This window comes from Anabrus simplex, chromosome 5 (genome assembly GCF_040414725.1).
Source record: "Anabrus simplex isolate iqAnaSimp1 chromosome 5, ASM4041472v1, whole genome shotgun sequence".
NCBI lineage: Eukaryota > Metazoa > Arthropoda > Insecta > Orthoptera > Tettigoniidae > Anabrus > Anabrus simplex.
The window spans coordinates 324678249-324705978 of NC_090269.1; the positions used below are offsets into that span (position 1 = coordinate 324678249).

The following is a 27730-nucleotide window of genomic DNA, read 5'->3' on the forward strand; positions in this document are numbered from 1 at the left end:
ATAATTTTTCACATCCTCTGCTGGTTGCAGATAGTGAGGCAAGCTACCTAATTAGAAGGCCGCTATTCCACCCAATACAACAGTGAAGTTACCTTGAGATAACAGTAAATCAAACAGCTTCTATCAGGCCTCTAGTACAGTTTAAATGAAGCCTTCAAGGAAGATTTTCAATACACCATACAAACACTAAACACTCGAGGACTGCAATACGGATCAATTTTTATTGTCTACAAGTTCAAGTCATTCAGTGATCATATAGAAGAGCCTCACAATAGACTTTTAAAATAAGTTTTCAAAAAAAATGCTTAATTGGTCCGTTTTGTTGTAGACACTAGTAGTTAGCATGCGCGTCGCAACAAGCGCATGCGTTGTGTGCTGGCATGCCTCGGGAACAATGGTGCTCAGTTGCAGCTCTGTTGCTGACTTGTACGGTTCTGTTCTGTGCTTGCTCAAATGTTCAAGATTATCAACTCGCCTGCCCCACTGTTTCTGAAAACCTAAATTTTAGGAAACTGTGCTCCCATTGGGTCCCTAAACTCCTCACAGAGGACCACAAAAACAAAAGATTTAAGTGTTTGATGATGTGTTTGACTCGTTATGGCGAAGAAGGGGACGACATGTTGAGTCATATCATAACGGGAGACGAAACTTGGGTTTCGCATATCACGCCCGAACTGAAGCAACAGAGCATGGAATGGAGAGACACACATTCACCTGTAAAGGTGAAGGCCAAACGGACTCTGTCCCAGCATAAGATCATGGTCATCGGAGCAGGCGGCAAGTTTCTGTGAAAAGGGTTTTCAAAACTTAGTTGTAAGCTATGATAACTGTTTAAACAAACTTGGCAGCTATGTTGTAAAATAAAGTATGTAGAATCTGCAAATAAATGTGTTTGAAAATTGTTTTTCGTTGTGTAGTTATTTTCAAACGGCCCTTACTTAAAAAAACATGCCTTGTATTTCCAACTCAGGGACTGAAATTGCCCATTAGCACTATCCTATCCTTGCTGTTGACCCTGACTACGATGTCACTCAATGCTTCATAAAAACTTGTTAATTTCATCCTCATCTGCATCCTCAAATGGTGAATACACTAAGACAATTCTCATCGTAAATCCTCCAACTGCCAAATTTTCTCACATTATTTGCTTGTTTACATGCCTAAAAGAAACTATGTTGCACGCAATAGTATTCCTGATGAACAGCCCTACCCCAGACTCTGCCCTTCCCTTTTTAACACCCGTCAAGTATACTTTATAATCTATTTCTTCCTGGTTATTTCCCCTTACCCAAATATCACTTACTCCTAGCACATCCAGATGCATCCACTTTGCTGACTTAGCCAGTTCTACTTTCTTTCTTCCATAAGCCCCATTAATATTGATAGCTCCCCATCGAATTCCATTTTGTTCGCCAAGTTGTTTCCAAGGAGTCCCTCGCCTGTCAAATGGGAGTGGGACTTCATTACTCCCATAATCTGAGGCTTGCTTTAAATGTTCTGAGCTCTGTAAATTCATGAAGCAGGACGCTACCCTACGTACACACAGTCCAAGTGAGATCTCTCCTCTCACGGGTTAGGGACTACTGGTGGATTGTATAGCCCTAGCCACCTGAGCACAAGGAAGGCCACGACTCAGAATATGTCCGAGAAGCCCACTCCCATTCCATATCAACTAGTAACCTGTCTCTCAGGACCACTTACTAAGCCACTCAGCCATTGACCATGGTTCACAAACTAGGACGCGACTACAGTAACCCACACCATGAACCATGACAATTTAAAATTCCAAAATTTATCCAGTGACCAGAATTCGAAACTTGATGATGAAGAATGAATGGATGAATATGAATGTAAAATAATCAGTAGATCCAAGTCACAATATTTTAAAAAATCCAAAATCAATCCACTGACTAAAATTCAAAGAGACGATGATGAACAATGATATTGAACTTAAAACAATCAGTGGATCGGACCCACAATGCCCCACCTTTCCAGAAACCAACTTAAAACAATGGTATATACTGACTAAGGAGCTGCTTCCAAAGCACAATCCTAAATCTATGATGCTTGTTGTCTAAAGGGGTCCAAAATCTCATAATGGTACTTATCACTAGTAAAGTAGAACCATGGTATATCTCATGTGGCAGTACTAGTACTAATCACAAGTAACACAGACTCTTAGTGTTCCACACATTGTGGTACTACGTACAGGAAATGCAGACTTATGGTGTTTCTCACATAATGGCCCCATTCAAGGCAATGCAAACCGCTGGTGTTTCTCACATAGTGCTACTAATCACACAGACCCGTACTATCCCTGGTCTTCATCACATTGTGGATACTAATCACAGGCAACGCAGGTCCATGATGTTGCTCATATAGTGGTACTAATCAGTGGCAACGTCCACACCTGTGGTGTTCCTCGAAACACAGACCCATGATGTGCACAACCAGATGCTGAAACACCCCAGCGATGACGCAAGTGTGATAAGCCGATATAACTTGAGAACAATATTCTAACAGCCATGTGTAAATAATGCAAGCATCGAGCTTGAATTATTATTATTATTATTATTATTATTATTATTATTATTATTATTATTATTATTATTATTACTACTACTACTTGTGATGTATATCCATGTCTTATTAGTATCATTATTAGTTTACGATCGCATTATTTGTGAGGTTATGTCATGAAACTTTTTTTGTATAAATAGATATTTATATGAGTTCAGTTGATGTAAGAACCTGTATATAATTTATTGTTACCTGGATATATGATTTGTAATCCACTATAGAATTGTGAAACACACTGTAACATCCAGAACGGTACGGGGTAGACGAGAACTCTGTAGAATATTCTGTACATTATATCTGGGCCTTAAGCACTCTAGAATTTACGAGAAAATGTATCTTTCTAGAAGCCTGGCCAGGCACATATATAAAGAGGTGGTCTTGATGGTAGAGTGAATTACTGTTTAGTTAGAGTTATGGTTTAACAGGAGTATACTTGTGACCTCGTGTTGTGTTGAACTGAAATGCTGACAGCAGTCAACTGTTTCAACTGTGTTTTAAGGTTGTGATCTCTCTGCGAGATGTGCTTAGTGGTAGGCATTTGTTGGCGGGTTGTTGAGGTGTATATTTTGTTTGTGACAGCAATGATTAAGGTTATGTGTATATTTATGTGAAGTTAAGGTGGAATAAATAAGTGTACCAACTGACAGTATTTTGTGTGCGTCTTTGTGGATACTTCAACTGGCGACCGTGACATGGACATAAAAAGTTACGAGTCAATATGAGTGTAAAGTGATACTAGAGAATATGTCAGTGAAACAGCTCAAAAACGAACTCACCAAGAGAAATCTCTCGATGAACGGGAAGAAGAAATCACTGCAGACGCGATTACGGGAAGATCCCGAAAAGTTTTTTTATCAAAGATCCAGACAAAACTTCAAAATAATGAGGTAAACATGACCAAAATGTGTTCTAACCTATTGACCATGATGCAGGCACAAAAAGACAACATTTCAGGAGTCAATTCCAGTCTAACAGGACAGATTGCAGATCAAATTTCGAAAGTAAATGACAAAATTTCAGATGTCAATTCCGGCCTAAAAGGACAGATTGCAGATCAAATTTCAAAAGTAAATAACAAAATTTTCAGGCATCAATTCCGGCCCGATGAACATATGAGCAGACAGCTTATCTAGGCACCTGGTGATTGAACCTGAAGCTAGGAGCACCATTCTCGAGAAGGAGTTCCCACAAAAACACCCGAGTGAGCCTAAGGAACCTGTCCTTATGACCATCAATAAAGATCTTGATCTGGGAGTAATCAAACATTGGCAGGAACAAGACAAGCCCTGTAGGACCATGACGCAGTGGATTAGGAGACAGAACACCAATAGTCGACTCGTCCCGAGGGAATTCAAGATGTGCTACAAGAACTTCCGGGTTGACGGAGGACTCTTGATGTACAGGTCGCACTTCTCCAACACGCCTGCAGTAGAGGTGATCCCCAGACAGCATATGAGAGACATCCTCGAGAAATTCCACAACAGCACTGAAGCCAGACATCCAGGAGACGAAGAGACATATCAGTCTATCGGACGAAGATTCTTCTCGGTCAACACACGGAAAGACATCCTGGACTACGTGACAGTGTGCTAGATCTGTGAGTGCACCAAGGTGAGCAATAGGAAGGCAGATTCCAGCCAACGAGCAAGACAGCCACAACGCCCGCAGGAGATCATAGCCCTGGACTTGATGGGTCCTTACCCTAGAACACCACAGGGTAAAACAGGACTCCTAGTAATCACCGACCTCTTCAAAAGACGGTTTGAGGCCTTTCCAATACCTGAAGCCACAACGGGACGCATCACTAGCCTGCTACAAGGTGAGGTATTCAGCCGCTATGGTTATCCACGGTGCGTTCTGACAGACAATTCTAGACCTACAAATGCCATTTTCACAGGCTTTTCCTTCTTAATTCGATCCTCTGAAATCAGACGTAAAGTCAGGATTGCTTCATGTGTCTCTACATTTCTTCTGAAGCCACATCGATCTTCTCCCAACTCAGTCTCAACTTGTCTTTCCATTCTTCTGAAAATAATATGTGTTAAAATTTTGCAGGCGTGAGATACTAAACTAATGGTGTGGTAGTTTTCACACTTGTCAGCACCGACTTTCTTGGGAATTGGTACAACATCATCCTACCAACAATCGGATAGCACTTCTCCTGTCTCATACATCTTACACACTAAATGGAATAACCTCGCCATGCTGGTTTCTCGTAAGGCAACCAAGAATTCTGAAGAAATGTCATCAATTCTAGGTGCCTTGTTCCTATTTAATTCTCTCAAATCTTTTGACAAGTTCTGACCTCAAAATTGGGTCTCCCATACAGTGTTGCCTACTTAGCGGATTTCCCGCTAAATTTAGCGGAATTATAAGACTATCGGCAGAGAAATATATCATTTAGCGGACAGCGGAATTTTTGGCGGAATTCTAGATTTATTATAGCGGAATTTAGTGTTTTATCCATTTTACGTTCTTTTTTAATTTGTACTCCAGTCTGTCTCCGAGCTATTCCATATTTCTTGTCAGGAGCTAGCAGTCACATGAGGAAAACATGTTATTTGCATTTGATGTTATGAGAACATGGTATCATAAACTTCTAATGCGTGGGGAAAGGGTACTTAGCTCTTAGTTGACGAATGACGACAAATAATGAAACTGTGAGAGAGCAGCATTTATATTCATGCTATGAAGGAAGACCGTTTATAAACTGGCCTGTTTTGTGTGTGGCCCTTGAGGTACGGGATTCACCTAGTTTGCACCCGGCACTAAAACGACTACAAGTTTTAGCTCGCCGGCTCGCAGGCAGGGGGTTAATCCCAGTGAAACTCGCAGATCAGGTGAGTGCAAACATTTACTTTTATTATTATTATTATTATTATTATTATTATAGCTTTTTATTGCTCATTATTTGATATCAGATTTCCTGGCGGAATTTTAGCGGATTTTAAGTAATATTTAGCGGATCTTGAAAATATAATTTGGAAACACTGCTCCCATATCATCAGCATCAATAGCCTCTTCTTGTTCCAGAACCATATCATCTACGCCTTTACACTGATACAAGTGTTGGATATGTTCTTGCCATCTTTCTGCCTTGTCCTCTATCCTGCTCTGCTGAAAAATGTAACTGAAGATTAGTTTCTTCAGAGTATCACAAAGAAAACAGAGACAATTTCTGTGTTCATTACATGGATATTCTTATAAGATACTTCAGAAGAAAGTTAGATATTGATCAACATTAAATATAATAAGAAAAACCACATACCTTTATTCAATTTAGAGAATAAGACCTCACACAATTCTTCTACTACTACTCAGTATATTTTAAATTCTTCACTTGCCAAAAACAAGAAAGCTAAAAAAAAAATTAAAAAAAAGACTAAACCCCAAAACAGAGACTGACAACTAAAAAAGGAGATGAACTCCTAGCCCTATGGACACTGACATTTTGTGAGTCAGAGTGTGGAATGTTAGAAGTTTAAATCACTGTAGTACGTTAGAGGACCTGAAAAGGAAAATGGATGGACTAAAGTTCGATGTAGTTGGTATAAGTGAAGTACGTGTTGCCAAGAAGAGCAGGATTTTTTGTCAGGCAACTACAGAATTATCAACACAAAATCAAAAAAGGGAATGCAGGAGTTGGTTTAATAATTAATAAGAAAATAGGGCAGTGGGTGAGCTATTATAACCAGCATGTTGAAAGGATTATTATTGTCAAGATGGACACCAAGCCAATGCCCACCACAATAGTGCAGGTCTATATGCATACTAGTTCAGTGGATGATGAAGAAATCAATAGAATAAAAGAGATAGAAGATGTAATACAATATGTAAAAGAAATATGTAAATTAGAAGTAAAAAGGATTGTGAGAGAAGTGAAGGAGAAGTGCTGGGGTGAATTTATCCAAAAACTACAGGAAGATAGTAAAGGAAATATGAAGATGCTGTACAGTCTGGTTAAAAGCAAGAGATCTGACAACCAGAACATCACAGCACTAGAAACAGTAAATGGAAATATAGTCAGGAGCAAACAAGAAATTAGAAATGAAATTAAGACCTGTTTCGACACACTCCTCAATTAAGGAGAAACTATTGAAGAGGTGGAAGAAAAGTTGAAGTCAGATGATGTTCGAATTACTTCGCCTGAGGTGGAAAGTTCTCTTCAAAAAATTATTAGAAGTACTACGTCAGCTGGGATCGATGAAGTTACCGCCAACATGATCAAAGCAGCAGGTACACCTGGAGTGCAGTGGCTATACAGAAATTTGAGAGCAACATGGTGTGAAAATCGGGTTCTAGAAGACTGGACAAAAGATATTATCTCTTTATTTAGAAAAGGATGCAGGAGAAAGTGTGCGAAATATGGGGGTATCACACTTCTCTCCCATGGTCTGAAAATAATGGAAAAAAATTATTGAAACCAGACTGCGAGCAGTGATAGAACCTGGAAGAAGAACAGCATGGACTTAGAACAAAAAGAAGAACAACAGACTTGATCTTCACCCCTAGGATGTTAATGGAACAGCACTGGCAGAGAGGGAAAGACCTAACTGTATATTCTAAGACCTAGAAAAAGCATAAGATAGGGTGCCTAGACCAATCGTATGAAAGTGCCTCAGAGAACTGGGAGTGCCTGAATATCTCATAGGCAAGGTAGAGATGCTGTACTACAACTGTAGCAGCTGTATGCATGTTGGGGATGACCATTCAGAATGATTTAATACCAAACACAGTGTGTCCAACAAGGCAGCGCACTTTCACCATTCCTATTCATTACAGTCATGGACAAAATTCTTAAAATACTGAAAAGAGAATGAGATACACATTGATGTTTGCTGACTATGTAGCCATCTCAGGAGAGACAGAGGTAGAGGTACAAACTAGGCTGGATGAATGGGTAGCAAATTCAAAGAGTATCAGATGAAATTTAGCACAATAAAAACCGTTGCACTGAAAATGAGTAGGAAAGATACTGGCTTGAAGTTGAAAACATTAAATGTATACAGGTATTCACATACCTCGCGAGTATGATTTCCAGCAGGCATACTGAAGAAAAAGAAATAGTAGACAGAGTGTCTAGCAGTTCTAAATTCTACAACCTCGTAAGACATCTATTTTGGGATAACGAAATGCCCATGAGAAACAAGATGACTCTGCCTAAGTCATACTTTGTGTCTATTCTCACATACAGTCTAGAAACATGTACACTGAAAGAGAGAGAAGTAAATCATTTGCAAGCATGTGAATGAAGTTCCTATGAGCTACGCCCCAAAAGACATGCAAGGTTTATGTAAGGAACGATGACATCAGAATGGAACTCGATAGAAGAGAAGGTAAGGACTTCGAGACTAAGATGCTATGGACATGTAAAGCGAAGGCCTGGCACAAGAACACCACATTCATTCCTAGAAAGAATGGTTGAAGGAAGACGGACGTAGGAAGACCTAGGAAGAGATAGCTACACCAACTGAGAAACGATGTGGAGAGAACAGGAGGGAACTGGGAGTCAGTCGTGAGAGAGAAGGCATTTCTGGACAGACAAGCATGGCAAAGGCTCGTTCAACACCACCCTAACCTGCAAGCAGGAGGGGTTCAATGATATTGATGATGATGTAAAAAAGGTGATGAGAATCTGTGGTGGAAGACTGGAATGCAGTGGTAAGCCAAGGAAGAAATTAATGCAGCAGGAAAATTTGGACTGGACAAAGAAATGAAAGAGGAAATCAGCTGGCTGAATTCTGCACTGATCATAATTTAGTCTTTGCTAATACTTTGTTCAAACACTACAAACAGCAGCTATATACATGGACAAGAGATGGAGACACTGGAAGGTATCAAACAGACTTCATTATGATTCGGCAGAGATTCAGAGACCAGGTGTGCGGTTGCAAGACTTTCCCAGGAGCAGACCTAGACTCTGATCACAATTTGTTGGTCATGAACTCCCACCTGAAGTTAAAATTGAACAAAGGAAGGAATGCAAGTAGATAGAATCTAGATAAGTTGAAAGAAAGGAATGAAAAGGAAAGTTTCAAGGAACACATCGCACAAGGATTAAATGAAAAGGCTGAAGGAAACACAAGATAGGAAGAATGGACAGTAGTGAACACTAAGAATCAATGGACAACTCATGAGATATTAGACCCGACTGACTAACGACAAAAGTACAAGAACGCAAAATATGAGGAGGGCAGAAAAGAAGTGGATAGAAAGTGCAGCACAGTTAAAGAAGAATGGCTGAAAAAGAAGTGCAAGGATGTTGAAGGTTGGATGGTTGTAGGAAAGGTAGATGCTGCATACAGGAAAATCAAGGAAGCCTTGGAGAAAGGAAAACTAGGTGTATGAATATTAACAGCTTACTTCCAGCTCATTTCCAGGAAAACAAGACAAGGCAGAAAGATGGCAGGAACATATCCAACAGTTGTATCAAGGCAATGAAGTAGATGATATGGCTCTAGAACAAGAGGAGCCCTTTGATGCAGATGAAATGAGACACCCAATTTTGAAGTCAGAATTCGACAGAGCTTTGAGAGTTCTACATAATAACAAGGCACCTGGAATAGATGACATAACCTCAGAATTACTGACTGCCTTAGGAGAAACCAGCATAGCAAGGTTATTCCATTTAGTGTGTAAGATATGATACAGGACAAGTGCCATCCGATTACGGGAGAATGTTGTTACACCTATTCCCAAGAAAGCCAGTGCTGACAAGTGTGAAAACTACTGCACCATTATTTTAGTATAGCTTTTAGTGCCGGGAGTGTTCGAGGACATGTTCAGCTCGCCAGGTGCAGGTCTTTCGATTTGACTCCCATAGGCGACCTGCGCGTCGTGATGAGGATGAAATGATGATGAAGACGACACAAACACCCAGCCACCACACCAGAGAAATTAACCAATGATGGTTAAAATTCCCGACCCTGCCGGAAATCGAACCCGGGACCCCAGTGACTAAAGGCCAGCACATTAACCATTTAGCCATGGAGCCGGACATTAGTTTAGTATTTCATGCCTGCAAAATGTTAGCTTGTATCATTTACATAAGAATGGAAAGACGAGTTGGAAGAAGATTAATTTGGCTTAAGAAGAAATGAAGCAATTCCAAATTTAGGTCTTTTTTTTTAACTTGCTTTACATCGCACCGACACAGATAGGCCTTATGGTGATGATATGATAGGAAAGGCTTAGGAGTGGGAAGGAATCGGCCATGACCTTAATTAAGGTACAGCTCTGGCATTTGCCTGGTGTGAAAATAGGAAACCATAGAAAACCATCTTCAAGGCTGCCGACAGTGACTTTAGGTCTAATCTCAGAGGACCGAATTAAGAAGAAAAAGGCCAAGTACATGGTATCCATAGATTTAGAAAAGACGTTATTTAATATTGATTGGACCAAGCTATTCGTAGAGATTCTGAAGGTGATCGGGATCAGATACTGAAAAAGAAGAATTATCTACAATCTGCATAAAAATCAGTCTGCAATGATAAGAATTGAGGACTTTGAAAAAGAGGCAGGAATTCAGAAAAGGAGTGAGGCAAGGATGCAGATGTGCCATCATCGCCCCCCCCCCCCTCACCCTGTTTTCAATGTCTATATAGAACAGGAAGTAAAGGAAATCAAATAGGAATTTGGAAAGGAAGTCACAATCCCAGGAGATGAAATCATTATTATAATAATATTGGCTTTACAACCTACTAACTACTCTTTTATGGTTTCGGAGACGCCAAGGTGCTGAAATTTAGTCCCGCAGGAGTTCTTTTACATGCCAATAAATATACCGACACGAGACTGGCGTACTTGAGCACCTTCAAATACCACCGGACTGAGCCAGGATTGAACCTGCCAAGTTGGGGTCAGAAGGCCAGCGCCTCAACCGTTTGAGCCACTTAGCCCGGCATAGAGGAAATCAAAACCCTGAGATTTGCCGATGATATTGTTACTTGCGAGTATAGGCCCTACAGAAGATCTGGAAAAATTGATGAATGGTATGGACAGTCTTGGGGAAGGAGTACAAAATGAAAATACGTTTTCTCGCAAGATCCTTTACATCACGCCGACACATATGCATTACAGCGATGATGGGTCAGGAAAGGGCTAGGAATGGGAAGCAGCCATGGCCTTAATTAAGGTACAGCCCCAGCATTTGCCTGGTGTGAAAACGGGAAACCAAGGAAAACCATCTTCAGGACGGCCGACAGTGGGGTTCGAACCCACTATCTTCCGAATACTGGGAACTGGCCACATTTAGGTGAATGCAGCTATCGAGCTCAGTGAGATGAAAATAAGTAAAGTAATGGAGTGCAGTCACAAGAAGTCAGGTGATGCAGGAAATATTAGATTTGGAAATGACGTCTTAAAATAAGTAGATGAGTATTGTTACTTGGGCAGTGAAATAACAAACGATGGCAGAAATGAAGAGGACATAAAATGTAGACTACCACAAGCAAGGAAGGCATTTTTTAAGAAAATAAATTTGCTCACTTCGAACACTGATATAGGAATTAGAAAGATATTTTTGAAGACTTTCATCTGGATTGTGGCACTGTATAGAAGTGAAACATGGATGATAACTAGCTCAAAAATAAAGAGAATAGAAGATTTTGAAATGTGGTGTTACAAGAAGAATGCTGAAGGTGAGGTGAGTAGATTAAATCGCGAATGAAGAGATACTGAATAGAACTGGTGAGAGATCATTTTGGCTAAATATGATGAGAAAAAGAGAGAGAATGATTGGACGACACACCTTAAGACACCCAAGGCTCTCTCAGTTGGTTTTCTAGGGAAGTGCAGATGGTAAAAACGGTAGGGGTAGACCAAGGTATATGACAAGCGGATTAGAGAAAATGTAGGATGTAGTAATTACATAAAAATGAAAAGGTTAGCAAAGGAGCAAAGGATAGGGTGGTGTGGAAGTCTCATCAAACCAGTCTATGTACTGATGACTCAAACAACAACATGTTACTGTCAGAGGAAACAACTACTGGTATACAATTTTTCCAAGGATTATTTAGAGTAAAAAAACTCACCGTTAACAAGCAAAAAAAAAAAAAAAAAAAAAAAAAAAAAAAAAAAAAAAAAAACCCTGCACCTGTATTATCAACATTCTTTAATGACAATAAAAAATTGCATAATGGCCCTATCCTAATTATAAAATTAAGCAACAAAAGCATAAAGCTTGACACCATTGCTGCCATCAATAGCTAAGGAAAATAGCTTGCTTCGCAAATATCAACCTGTCTTGTTTTGTGTAGCCTATCATAAAATTTACTCATGCAGAACTTTTCCTTCGCTTCAACAATACTATTATGCAGTTCTGAAAAATTGCTTTGGAATAATGTAAAAAAGTAACTCTGCATTTCTCTTTTCCCCAGCACTGACAAAGTTGTTATATTATTTGCCTTATTTTTCCCATGTGATTTGTTTTTTGCACATTGTGTCTTCTACAATCATCTCTACCACCATGGGCCAGAGAAAAATGACACCACCACATTCTACATAAAACATGGATAACACAAATTTTCAAATATATTAACACTTTCAACACTATGCCCTTACGGGATACGGGCGTGATTTTCGCGCGTTTATAGGCAGCTGCACGTATCCCACATGGTTCCTGTTCCTTGCTTGGAGGTAGAAGTTTACCTAGTGTCCACTAAAATGCAGAAGTTATTGGGAAGTTCAAACCTAAACAATAAAAAGGGTAGTTTCTCCTTGCCGTGACCTCTACGGAAGCACTTGATGTGCTGAGTGCGCCAAATTTGTCAGCTGTGTTACTGTACAGACATGTCCTCATGCCGGCTCAACGACAGTGATATCTTGGATATTTTAACGGGAGAAGCAGATTCAGAAATAGATAACGGTGATAAATACCCTGCTTACGAACCAGATAACATATCAAGTGATAGTTTGGGCAAGATTTTTATTTTTGATCACTTTCGAGTGCAAGTTTTTTTTGCTGCATTATTTTACTCCAAATACAAATGATTGAAAGACAGCACCTCTCCAGAAATTTGGGCTTATTTTTTCATTTAAATGAAGAGATGCAGGCTGATGATTTGCCTGTACTGCGAAGAAAACGCAGATGGGTGCAAGGTTGGGCTGTGCATACCCCAATGTTTTCAGGGCTACTATACCAAAACAAACTGTTCCTAAATAGGTAAACTGTGTACTTCAAATGTAATCGTGTTTACTTGTGGCTTAAGTAGCCACATTAAATTATTCATTCTGATTGTTTGAGCAGTTTTATTGGTAGAACTTTAATGTAAACATTTTTCTTTGTATAATTTTTTTATGTTTTTCATAAGACTAGTCTAAGAGTACTATAGATACGTACTTCCTGATTAACATCTTTATTTTGGATGGCTGACATCATCATCATCATGAATTCCTTCCAGCGAGCCGGGTAGGATGTTCAAGAACGATGTGCCTCTATTTATTACGATCCTGGTATGCTTCTTTTCTCTCTAGAGCATCCCATATTTCTCCTCTCTTCTCTAGGTCTTCTCTTATCTGATCTAACCACCTTCTTCTACGGCGTCAAATTGGTCTTCGTCCTGGAATGTTTTCAAAATACTTCCTTGGTGTTCGAGTCACCTGCATCGGCGTAATGTGTCCTAGCCACTTCAGCCTTTCTTCCATGGTCAGGATGACCTGCACATCTTTTGTTTTCTGTACAGCTGGTCTAAGGAACTTCATTTCAACAGCTTGCAGTTGACTTACTTCTCCTTTATATTGATGCAACTCTCCCGACTATATGTCATGATAGGCAAAGAGATAAGTCTTAAACAGGTCTGTGTAGCCCTCTGAGGAACTCCCTTGTCCCATACTATATTCCGTACTTGATGGAAGAATTTGGATCATTTTTGCACACTGTTCAACACTTTGTTCTTGGCACTTCCATCATTTGATATTGTACTCCCCATATATTTAAAAGTATTCACACATTCAATCTTCTCTCCCTCAAGGGTGAGGTTACAACGTGTACATGTCCTGCTAAGTTTCATTACCACTGTTTTGCTCTTGTTCACAATTAACTTATATTCTTTAAACTTGGTGTTCCATAGATCCAGTTTCCTCTGAACATCTCTCTCAGTTTCTCCTCAAATGGCAACATATCAACAAAAACAAACGCATTACGATCTTCCTTATCTATTTCTTTGAGTTCCTTTATAATAGTATCCACAAATGAAATGAAGAGCAATGGGGAAAGCAAACTCCCTTCTTGGACACCTCTTCTTGTTTTACACCTATGAGATCTTCGATCTCCTACTTGCACACTACTTTCACAACCATCATACAACATCTGAACTTTCATAATTAGTGCTTCTGGGATGTTATGTTTTCTAAACATTCCCACATTTTTTTCCTCTCCACCCTGTCATATACTTTTTCCAAATCCAAAAACACTATTATCAAGTCCTTCCTTTTTTCCCAAAATGCTTCCATTAACTGCCTGAGTGAAAAAATTAGGTCTGTGATTCTTCTATTTCTTCTAAATCCATGTTGTTCCTCTTCAAATTGATCTTCCATTATTTCTCGGTCTCTATTCTATAATCTTCTCCATTATGTTAAGGCAATGTGAAAACTGGCAATGCCTCTATAATTGGTGAACTTCTTCTACTTCCTGATTTATCAATGGTATTATAATTCTTTTCTTTTTTTCCAGTCATCTGGCAACTTGTTCTCATAACTCCCAGTGTTTGGTGTAGCCACTGTATTCCAGAGATCCCAGCTGCCTTGATGATGATGATGATGATGATGATGATGATGATAATGATGATGCTTGTTGTTTAAAGGGGCCAAACATCTAGGTCATCGGCTACTAATGGTACAAAATGAGACGAAAGGGTATGACAATTTAAAAATCCATAATCCTCCACTGACCAGAATTCGAAAAAGTAAGGATGAAGAATGAATGGATGGATATGACGTTAAAACAATCAGTGGATCCGACCCGCAATGCCCCACATTCCCAGAAACTTAGCGTTAAACTATAGTATTACTGACCAAGGGACAGCTTCTAAAGCACAATACTGACTCGATGATGCTTGTAGTCGAAACGGGTCCAAAATCCAGGTCATCAGCCCCTCATAATGGTACTTATTGCTAGGACCATGCTGTGTGTCATGTTGCAGTACTAATCAAAAGTAGCGTCGACTCACGGTATTCCACATAGTATGGTATTAGGCAGAGGTAATGAAATGAAATATCGTATGGCTTTTAGTGCGAAGGCCCCACACCGCTGGCTGCGCAGGAGCGTGTGACTGGGGAAGACATGTCCATGCGCGTACCGCCATATTGCGGGCGCTCCTCAGCTTGACGCGGAGATCGTATGGAATTCATGCTTTAACTTACGTTTCGCACACATTAAAACATTCGCCTTATAAAATTAATGACAGCCTACACCGGCTACCGTGTACACACGCAATAAATGTACATAATATCAAGACTGTGGTAATATTAAAATATACTTTGGTACAAAAACTGAATAATCTACACAAATCCTTTGGATACCCTACAGGTGGCACACCTAAAAAAAGAAACCTGTAACAGACTGAATAAGAAGACTGGAAAATACACTACTGCAAAAATACACTAGCGGTATCTCGAAAATGATCATGTCGCTCACTTTAATATAAGGGTCATGTTTCTAACTGATGGGTTTGAACATTGTACGTATGGCAAGAAGGCCAGACTCAAAGGACGAGAATCACGTGGCAATCTGTCTCTTGAGAAACCTAGGATAAACAATAATTTAGTTTTATTGAAAATATGAAGACATGTTCAAAAAGCGGTCTACAACTTAAGTATGATTACATATCGTGAGATAAAAATTACCTGTCTCTCAGCAGACTGGAGAACACATAAATTTAATATTTACAAACTCCTGTACAGATAACAATAATGTTCAATATCAACAAAAAAAGGAAACCTGTGAAATAAAATCTCTCTATGAGAGGAACATTCCCCAGTCTAGAAAACCAAGAATAACGGGCGAGAGGATTCGTCGTGCTGACCACACGACAGGTCGTAATATGCAGGCCTTCGGGCTGAGCAGTGGTCGCTTGGTAGGCCAAGTCCCTTCAAGGGCTGTAGTGTCATGGGGCTTTGGGAAAGGTACATAGCTTATGATTCCTCTCAGATAAGTCATTGCAGCAAATTTTACTCAATTGTCTGAACAGATTGTTTAAAACGTACACGACTGTAGAAATCTTTCTAAAACAATCAGATACATGTTTTATCATTCTCTGAATATGTAATGCCGGCTCTGCGGTGTAGGGGTAGCATGTCTACTTCTTACCCGAAGGCTCCGGTTTCAATCGTCGGCGAGGTCAGAGATTTGTACCTGGATCTGAGTGCTGGTTCGAGGTCCACTCAGCATACGTGATTACAATTGCGGAGCTATCTGACAGTGACATAACGGCCGAGAGGATTCGCCGTGCTGACCACATGACACCTCGTAATCTGCAGGCCTTCAAGCTGAGCATCGGTTGCTTGGTAGGCCATGGCCTTTCGGGCCTGTTGTGCCATGGGTTTTGGTTTGGTTTGGATATGAAATAACGTAATTGGATGAGTAGAAGTTAACTTATCATGTTTGTGTGATTTGTATTTAGGTAAATGCTACCTGACATTCGTTACACCAGTGCTAGTCTTCTATTGTGTATTTCTTAAAATGAAATTAATGTCTAGGGTTAGTTTGAGTTTCACTGCGTGCTTTAGGCTCAAGTTTTATTTTTTACAATTTGCTTTACATCGCACCGGCAGAGATAGGTTTTATGGCGATGATAGGATAGGCCTAGGAATGGGAAGAAAGAGCCCGTGGTCTTAATTAAAAGTACTGCCCCAGCATTTGTCCGATGTGAAAATGGGAAAACACGGAAACCATCTTCAGCACTGCCGACAGTGGGGTTCGAACTCATTATATCCCGGATGCAAGCTCACAGCTGCGCGGTCCTAACCGAACGGCCAACTCGCCCGGTTAGGCTTAAGTACGAATGTTATCATTTAAGATGTAAAACCCTCCTCATAATATTTTCTTCAAAATTACTGCTTTTACAAACTCATTCTGAATTAACATTATCTGAGCACATAAAAATTGAAAGTGCATCCTAATTTTTCTCTAATATGAGCACCATGATTTACACCAGAAAGAAAAGAAAATGAAATTGAAAGTAAAGCACTTGCAAACAAAAAGATTAATATCATAGTGAAAAGTTAATTTGATTAGCATTCTCTAATCCAAACTAGGATTGACAGGATTGTAATGAGCTTTGTTTAGACTTTACATTGTCAGACTTTTCTGAAATAGCGTAGTAACAATTGTATTATTTTATCATAAAGCATGTGGGAAAAATTGGAGAAATTAAGACATACGATAGGCCTACTAATAAATCATTTTTCAGATAATTGATAATTTGAAGCAAATCCTTACCAGAATATTAGAAGGTTTTATCAAGTTGTATCAATCATATCTTACGGATTCTAGGCCCTGGTTTATCAAATTTGTAATGCCGCTACACAGTTTGTATGAAAAATATGTAGTCTTTTTCAGAACAGCTTTTTAGTTCTAAACAATTATCCCCGATGAATTGGAAAATGGCAAACAAAAAAATAAGGTTAAATATTCTAAATTCCATGTCCATGCGTTCTCTGAATCAACCACCCTATAACCTGTTTAGTTCTCGATTATGGTAAATGACACTTATTTGTTTCAGTTCAATGTCTACTCACATGTGAAAAGAAATACCAGATCCCTTCTGATAGCAGTCTGTACAAATGAAAGCTGGACACGAATTCACTCTCGTAAATATCTTTCCATTCCACAAGTAATGCCTAACTTTAGGCCTAATATTGCCGATCAATTTAACTAACGTAATGTATCAGCTCCCACATTCCTTGAAAATATTTGACAATATATTATCACTCCGTCACATATAATACCAAACCAGATCCGCTAACAGGGATGATAAAAATCGAAAACATGCAAGGGTCTGTAAACATTTCCACGTGCTAGCCATGCATTCGAAGCTGAAGCGCCCGCAACATGGCGATGCGCGAAAGTGTTCAATATTCCGCTTAGCATCAGCGTGCTCTGTGAGTCTAGATAAGTAATATTAAAGTCTTTGTTTAGTGCCGGGATATCCCAGGACGGGTTCGGCTCGCCTGGTGCAGGTCTTTATATTTGACGCCCATAGGCGACCGGCAAAGGTAACGAAATTTGCACATGTAACACAGACCTATGCCTTTGCTGACAAGATGTAGTGTTTACAGTGCACTATGTCTTCTGGTATGGGCTATATCAAATTTGTTACTTTCATTGACCTGTCTCAGTCTCATCCTGTTAGGATCAATTTTATGTTATTAATGTACACGTTCACGAAAATTGATAATATCTGCAGATAGATGAGATAATACAAAATGCAAAAAAATCCAAGTTATAAGTCTGTGAATGTCTAGAAGCCAAAGCATTGAGCCCAAGGTCACGCACAAATGAAAACACCAGCCAAGTCTTTCGCAGCACATACACAGTACTCGCAAGTATAGCAATCAAAATAAATTCCAAGGTATCAGCAGAATAGCGCAGAGATTAATTTCTGGACCTTTACCCAGGAGGTATATCGTGGTAAGTGCATAAAAGAAAAAGGGGAGGGGAAGCAGGGATAGCAAAAACAGCCCAAACAACAAGGTTTGAATCACGAGATGTATTACAAGACCACCAGAAGGAAAGATTTTTTTTTACAATCAAGAACACCTTTGATAAATATGAAACAAAAATAACAGCAATTACGACGTTTAGGTGCGTAAGCAAGAATTGGAAAGTTTACATGGAACTCCACAAGGGAAAGTAGATTTTTAGATTGTAACAAGAATTCTCTAAATTATGTTGGCAATAGAAAAAGAATTTAAAAGGACGACGATCAGACTATGTGTAGACCTAATTATAACCCTATTAACAAGACAATAATATGTACATCTGGGGAAACACATTATGGAATGACTGGAAATAGCATATCTTATGGACAATACCAAAGGGATCTAACAACAATATTTTTACATTAAAAGAGAAAAAGCACCATAATTATACACCATGTGAGAGAAAATTAACAAAGAGTATAGGCCACTACTACAATCAAGAACGACGTAAAATTTGTGAAAATAGGAAGTCAACGGAACAGAAAAAAAATGCAAGGAGGGGGAAAAGAATGCAGGATTAAAGGGAATGGCGAGGGTGAGAGCGGGTAAAAAAAAAAACAGGCTGCTGTGTCTATTTCCGTATTAATAAAATCACGCACACACAGGGCGTACACAAAGTTCCGTGTCAATGGTAGAGTTTGCCGAAGCACAAGTCCTTTTACACAAGATTCTGACCAAGTCTGAAGAATTTGTTTAACAAGTGACATGAAGTGCCCAGAATGGACCAAAGTTCAAAAAAAAATATGTATGCTAAGGCCTGAAGGGCTAAGGAGTGAAGAAAATCGAAAGTATTAAGAGATCATAAATTACAAGTCTGCTCACCCTGCACAAAGATGATATGATGTAACGTAGAATAGAATGTTTAAAATCGCCACGGGCCAGCCGTGCGAAAGAGTTCCTGCTCCCAATGCTTTACATGCACAATGACTACCTGACCGCCGATGGAAAGGCAACGGCGAGTTATATGGCAGAGCGAAGCGTAATCTGCAATATACGAGAAACAGGTGACATAATCAAGAGCCGGCGAGGAAGGCGAGACAGCACGCAGTCGCTGGTGAGGCGGGTGAGCAGACAGAGTACAATTTGTCCAGTAGGAATGTTTAGGGCAGCACGACGGCGAAGTATGCAGAAGGTAAGATGAACATAGTAGCCATGATTTAGGGAGCACGTAACAATCCTTGGCTTTGACAATATGAAAGTGACTGAGGTATGAGTGAGTGATGCTAGTAATACCATTGCTTATGCAGCCAGTCCCTGTTATGAATGGTGTAAAAATATCACTCATAGGGTCGGTTGATGCATGCATTTCAGTGGACTTGGCAGACTGATATGTAAGAGCAACGGCTGGCTCGGTGAGGAAAGCAACGGGAAACTACATCACTCTCATTTCCCTAGTACGCCTCTTCAGTGAAGCCTAGGCTATTTATGACAGCTGTTCGCGGAGCTGAATCAAACCAGCCTTCGGGCTGAATACCCAACATACACATATACAACACAGACCTGTGGTGTTTCGCACACTGCGGCGCTACTTACAGGCAACGCAAACCTATGGCGTTCCTCACATAAGGGGACTAAACACAGGGACCCGCACTATCCCGCGGTGTTCCTCACAGAGTGGGTACTAAGCATAGGCAAGGCAGAACGATGGTGTCGCTAATCCCATGGTGTTGCACATATAGGGATAAGAATCACAGGTACTGTAAAAGCTGCCAACGCACTCTATTTCTACTAATCACAAACGTATTGTGTACCTAACATAGTGGTACTACGTGCAAGTATAAGCGACTCATGGTGTTCCCCGTGTGGTGGTACTAATTACAAGTAATATCATGGCTCTAATTTTATCATCTCTTGGTCACCCCTTTTAGTTGCCTCTTACGAGAGGCAGGGGATACCGTTGGTGTATTCTTTGTCTGCGTCCCCCACCCACAGGGGGTTGTATGTTTGGTCCACGAGAGGTATTTTATTTCCCTCAAGTCCGTCAGCAAGCCGGTGAGGACCCCCCTATCCGCCACCGGGGACGTGGCACGTGGGAGTATCACCTCTCCCCTTGCTACGCCCACGTAGTAGGTTCGCGGTCCAGCTGCCTTAATCAAGTCTGCTCTTAGGTCATCTGCTCCCACTAACTTTCCACTTTTTATTTTCTTCATGGCATTTTCTGTCTTTTTCCAAGTGATTGAAGGTTGTTCCTTATTTAATTCATTAATGACTTTGGTAACTTGTTCTTAACACACTCCCGTCCGGCTCCATGGCTAAATGGTTAACGTGCTGGCCTTTGGTCACAGGGGTCCCGGGTTCGATTCCCGGCAGGGTCGGGAATTTTAACCATCATTGGTTAATTTCACTGGCACTGGGGCTGGGTGTATGTGTCGTCTTCATCCTCATCACGACGCGCAGGTCACCTACGGGTGTCAAATCGAAAGACTTGCACCTGGCGAGCCGAACATGTCCTCGAACACACTCCCCATTCAATAATTTTTCAAAATAACTCTTCACCTCTTCTCTGATTCCTACCATGTCTCTGATAATGATCCCATCCTCTATTTCTATAGGCTTTCTTTCCTATTTGATGTTTTACTTTTCATTAACCTATATAAAATTTTCTGATTTTCTTTACTATATTCCTCAATTCTTTGGATGAACAGTTCCCAGCTCTTCTCCTTTTCTTCTTTCACTACTCTTTTTTCCTGCAGTTTCTTATTCCTGTATTCCTGTTCCATTCTTCATATTTTTTCATCGTCCTTTGGTACAATTCCCTGAGCCTGATTATGTTTCTCAACATCTTTGTTTTTCTTTGCCATGTTTCTTTCTTCAATTGTATGCTTTACTCTATCATTCCACCAACTTGTTTCTCCTTGACTTTACCTTTTGTTTTACTACATACCTCTATAGCACAATTAACTATTGTTGTTCTATATGTACTCCACTCTTTATCAACACTACCCATCTCATACTCTGACAATTTAACCGTTACCAAATTTTGAAAAACCTTTATCTGACATCTTCACATGACATGTAATAAATATCATTTTTGGTCCGTAATACACTCTCTTCCTTCCCTCCCACCAGTAGCAGCCCCCCTCCAATAGTTACGTCAACGCAAACAGATCCCCCTCCAGCACAAAACTTCAGTTATAACACACGTAGCAAGAAGTCTACTGTTGCAAATACTTCTAACTCCTAATGTTACAAGCTATCTTTGTCACCGTCAAATGGTAAGTGCACACGATTCTACTTCAATATTTTTCAAATATCTTTTCACACAATTAAATCTACGTTTCTTGCTTCCTTTTACAGATTCCACTTTTATATGCTTTTTCAACTAGAATATCTACAAACTCACAATTTACAACATTTGAACATCACTTCAAATTTTGAAATGGTCCATAGTGATCCTATTTGAAACTGTTCTTCAACTTCTATTCACCATCTTCATATCCTCAACGTGTTCTACAACTTCACCATATGCATCTGACTTTCGTCTTTTATCTTCAAGATCATGATTAACTTCGGATCTCTCGACCAACTTTGACTTTTATTCTCTCTTCGTTACTTTGATTATATACGATTTTTCGCCATCGTCTAATTATAACCGCCAGACTATCAACTTTACTTTTATGCAATCTTACTACTTGTTGTATAACAATCTGTTGTTTTATCCATTGTACTTATTTTAGCAGCCTTCTAATGTTAATTTTGTTAATACTTCCACTATTATATCTCATCACATTGTATTTTCAAACCATCATTGTTATTTTTAATGTTATTTTACTTCAAATCTCTTCAAGATTTTAAAATTCATTACTACATGTTATTTGGACGCTTATTTTTAATTTAAGGTTAAGACTATGGCTGATGATGCCTTCAGGGAAGGCGAAACATGTACCACTATTAGCTAACAAATTTATGTAAATCATCCAAGACGATTTTGTATTGATTAGGTGGTCTAATAAATAACTTAATGTTATTATTTCAATCTTCACATGATACAAAAATCAGGTATATACTATGTCTTGCTGTTTTGTAATGTATTAAAATTCAGGAAAAAAGACCCAGTTCACTGCCAGGGTCCATGTTGAAATATGGTAGTGTTGAAAATGTTAAACACGGTCATTGGTCATTCTTCTGTACATTTATCGTGATTGTTTAGGAGCACAGTATTTTTTTAAATTGCTGCTTTGTTGTTGGAAGCATAGGTACAAAAGCAATTCTTAACCACAAAATAATCAGAATAAGAACCATGCAGGATCAAACTAAATAAACATTCTGATGCCGCGAAAGGCAAGAACAAAGACCAACCAGATGGGAAGAACGAGGCACAATGGGAATGTGCGCATGCTCTTTGTGAATCGTGATAACACAAAATCACCCAGCACTTCATTTAAGACTTTATTTTTGTCTCATCTGAAAAGTTAAAAAGAAAAGAAAAAGAAATAAATCGGTAATAAATTTACTCTTAAACGTAATACCGTAATATTAGGAAAAAGTTTGTGCAAATTATGGAAAATCCAAAACTGTTGGCAGGTCTGAATCTATCTGTAACACATAGTAAAAGGACTCTTAACCCTCTTTCACTCAGCATGCCGACTTATCAGCGCGAGAGGTTATGGCAAGAACGCTCATGACGACGATATATCGGCTCTGTCCTATTTAGGGATTTTGGTCATTTGTGTGGCTGTTAAATGGTAACAGATGATCGTGACAGTAACTTAATTTAAATCTAAGAATTTCATTTTTGTCCGTGTTGAACTGAGAATGGAAGATAGGAAACTTAAAAGGGTCCACCTTTTCAATACAAATAAATGTTATAGTTTATTTACAACATATATTTACACTTGGAACTAGTTTCGACGCTGTTTGGCGTCATCTTCAGCCAAAATGTGGGAAATAGGCTAGCATGTAGACATTTATATTACAAGGTGTTACATTAGTGTGATTAAATGAAAGAACATGTAGACGCGAAATACAATGTCAGTTTCAAAGTGGTCATGAAGAGTGAGTCAAAATTGTATAAACATGAGATAACATAATCACTTAAACAATAAAACATATAAACATATAAACTGTAACAAAACCATGCGGAAGTACGAGATGATTGGCATGCGGAAGTACCGAGATGATTGGCATGGTTTTGTTACAGTTTATATGTTTATATGTTTTATTGTTTAAGTGATTATGTTATCTCATGTTTATACAATTTTGACTCACTCTTCATGACCACTTTGAAACTGACATTGTACTTCGCGTCTTCATGTTCTCTCATTTAATCACACTAATGTATCACCTTGTAATATAAATGTCTACATGCTAGCCTATTTCCCACATTTTGGCTGAAGATGATGCCAAACAGCATCGAAACTAGTTCCAAGTGTAAATATATGTTGTAAATAAACAGTAACTTAAAGCACTGAATTTGCAATTTACACTACAGATAGATCCACCAGCCCTATGAAATATTTTTATTTTGGACAAATGAAATCTGTTGACCGTGAATGTTTATGTTGTTATTGTTCGAAGTTGTTATTGCGTAGATCTGTTTTTGGTTGGCTTATGAATACAATTTGATCTTGCTACCAGTTTAGGTTAGAATTTGTTTCATTTCTATGGTATATCGTGAGTTCGCTGCACTTCCCAAACTATAATTATACATCTTCTCATTACTCCGTTGTTACACAGGCTTGTGTCATCTTTTTCTCATAATGGCAGGGCCATGTTCACGGCCGAATTATTCCGATATCCTTGAATTTTCAGATGACTTAGACAGTAATAGTGACTTTTATTTTATTTTTTTTGGTCGAAAGTGATTCCCGTTATGAGGGAAGTGACGATTTTACCCCTAAACCTTCCCGCACAGTCACAGCTGCTCATCGTGCATCATTCCATGAAGAACCCGACATTGATGACAGATACGTGTACCAGTGAATAACTTCGTGCCATACTTCATGAGTGAATTGCAGCAGACACATACCGATATCAAATTATTCAGAATTAAATGTACTTTCTTTCAGGTTTAAGAGTAAAGAAGAAAGACGCTATAATGTCTGATCTTTCTGTCATAAAAACCATTATTTATTTTTCAAAAAATATTTTCGAAGTTTAATATTTTTTCCCGGTTTACCAATAATAATTGTACCGGGAGGTACACCTCCACTCCGCTAATTTAAAATGTGCGCCAGTTGAAACTCCTCTGCTGGAGGAAGTCTGAACTTTATCTACGCTATTAATTCTCTACTTTCTCAGAAGATGTCACCACGTGGAAAATTTTGAGTTTTTGAACTGTGTCATTTGTGATGTGTTTTTGTTTCGCTTGAAGTAAGAAGTGTGAACTTTCTCTTCTAGAGGACACTACTGAAGATCAACAATAGTGCACCCTAGTGCGGAGTCAAAGAACTATTTTGTTGGAGAAATTTTTATTTCAAATGTTTGTTTCTTGCTAAATTTCTTTCTGTTATTGTTTAAGTTGGCTGTATACCCCTCTTTTCCCCCTTGTTTTAGATTTATCCAATCCCGAATTTCTTTTAGTAATTTCCGACCAATCCGATGTATCTTCCCCCATCTTGGATATGTTTCTGTACCCTAGCCAATAAAGTAATTGTGGGCGGGTGTTTTCATTCCCCTAACGCCTAGAAACTTCCGCGAGAGGATTTAAACTGCTGATTTTAGGGTCTCCGGGCCACTTCTGTTCCATCTTTCAGTGTATAAAGTACATAGCAGGAGGCGGAAAGCGCCTCTTTCCTCGGCAGCGGTCATCAATAAGGTAATGGCCAATTAATAAATTCTTTCTTTGCTAGCTCAGCAGTTTAACTCTCGGGGCGGGTGCGAAGCGTTCCACCATGTAACCTTTTCCTAAAATGTAACAATCTTTCTTCTATTCTCTTGTAAGCTGCATATTGGGATAGAGAGTGCTAACCCTCTCGAGCTCCCACTCACATTGTCTTGAGGTGAACTTATTTTCTCAACCTATTCTTCGTTAATGTAAAACAAATTGCTCTTTTCTAAAGTCACCTCGGTAGTATGGGATTAGCCCTTGCATTAGTGGCCTAGAGCCAGATTAGGTTTTTAAAAACAAGTGTATTAGGAGTGCAGATTGCCTCCTCTCAAATTGTTATTTTAGAGGTCATGTAATTGCCCCTTTTCATTTAATAGACCTCAGTAGGTTGGGTATTGTACCCCTGTGTCTATGTCCAGTGAGGACAACTTGAAGGTGGAGTTTGGTGTGGCCTGGGAGAGGCTTAAATTTTGAGAGCGAGTGGCTCTTTTGAAAATTAAGTGTTGTATGCCTCGTGGAGGCTTTTCTGTGTAATTTGGAGCAAGGGCTCCTAGGTATGAATGGGGTTTTCTGCCCCTCTGTTAAAACTCGTGTTTGGGGTAAAACTGAGCTGATTGCCCAAGCTGTGTAAAATCAGGGCGCGAAGCCCAATTCCTGTAAATATTGTAACTACCCTTTTTGACTTGCTACTTTGTACCTGCCATGCTTGTTATTTCTTGTTTTTGAAAAGAAAAAAAAGAAAAACTCCGTAACAATAATAATAATACATCCAAGGTATGTCCATTTCTAAATGCTCATAGTTTCGTATATTAGTGTGTTTTATTTTGTGTTAAAGTCTGTAGTGTTGATTTTTTGGTAGTTTGGTTGCAAAATCACAAAAATTAGTTTGAGCTGCTTCGAGCAAACCCCTGCATATAGGCTGACTGCATAAGGGTTAACTCTTTCGATTAATTGTGATTCTATATTACCAGCCATATCGTTAATTCTGCATCCGTTAGTAAGCAACATTTGAAAGAGAAATTAATTCAATATCTTTTAGTAACTTGAACATATTTTTTGCCGCATCTTTTATAAATGGAAGAAGTAAACTCTCCTCAACAAAATGTCCCTGTTTTGACTGTATATACAAGCTTCCAATTCCTTCCTACTGATCAACATCTTTCCCATAATTTAGTGTCCCTAAATTCAATAAAATTCCACTGGTTCAACCATGATACTTACTATCTGTAGCTGAGTTGGTTCAACAGTTTATCTTTATTTAAAATTCTCTTTTTTTAAATCTTGTCTCTTCTGTTCTTGATCATCACTGATGAGAAGTTAGTGTTTAACTGTGCTGTTTCCAACAGTTTGCTTTCTCTTGTTTTCCCTTACTGTCAGCTTTCATGTAAATGTGTTATACACATTTTTAAAATTAGTTGCTGTTTAACAGTTATTGTTGAAGGTATTCTGCTTCAATTCTCAGTATATGCCACAACAGACAAGCTTATCACTTGCTTGATCTTTCAGGGATATATCTGGTTCTTGTATTATTTAATAGTCTGCCTGTCTCGATAAAATGTCTATGTTAATCCCTTTCTTGTAGTTTCTCTCTTAGTACATTACATTTATTATATTTGAAAAAAATGTATTTTTTTATGGCTACTCTCAGGGGTTAAAATATAGCACTATAATTGCTAAAATATTGAATTTACCATTACCTTGAAAATAATGAGATTACTTGGAGTAATGATGATCATTTGAAACTGTTTGGCCCCATTTTTTAGTCTACCTGTATGCTAAATGCTTGATGGTTTAGACACACTGCTACTTTTCCACAAGGTTAAAAATTTAATTCATTTAACCTGAAGAAATTAAGGGAATGAAGTCTTTCCTACAAATGAGAGGTCTAACTCATAGTTGAATCTGGCCTTTTCCCCAATTCCTTGGGGTTGGCACTACAAGCAGATGGCCAGATGTCTGTCCTAACAGACGTATTCACTATTGTGTGTTTCTGTGGTGGTTGGTAGTGCAACGTATTGTATGTAAATGAAGATATGTACTACGAAGAATACAAACGTCCAACCCTCCGAGGAAGAGAAATTAACCAGATGTGGCTAAGACTGTTGGTCCCACCATGAACACAGGGCCCTCTGAACCAAAGGCCATTACATCAATCATTCAGCCAAAGAGCCAGACTTGAAACTTAATGAAAACGATGGACTTTATTTCAAAAAATAGAATTTCTTTTCTGAATTTATTATCAAGTAAATTCACCATTACAGAAACATTCTCAAGAGACAGTTAAGTAAGTTGCTACCTCTTTTTTCCATTCTCATTTACATGTGTGAACCTAGAAATATTTCATTATATGTAGCAAAAAAAAAGAAAACCTTTAGGCCTAATTCTTCCAGTCATGTAACTAGCATAATCAAAGCCCATCATTTCCAGGTGATGGAATTGGAACTGGCTAAATCACTATTTTCAAACTCCACCTCTCATTTACCACTATTAAGTGACCAAAAATATGCCTAAATTAATATTCTCTTTCCATAAATACAAGAATTAGGTTCACAATGACAATATGGAAGGAAAACAGGTGTAAAGTAGCAACTCACTCAAAGAATAAAATAAAATAATCCTGATGGAGAATAACTGGAACAAATCCAGTTTATACTAGATCAATAAAGTTAAAGCAAGATTCTT

General features: G+C 38.9%; 1 protein-coding gene across 2 annotated transcripts in view; it reads right to left on the reverse strand.

The window, feature by feature from the left end:
* LOC136874050 (dymeclin) overlaps positions 1 to 27730 on the reverse strand; it is a 276206-nt gene that overhangs the window by 194190 nt on the left and 54286 nt on the right. The window lies entirely within an intron of this gene.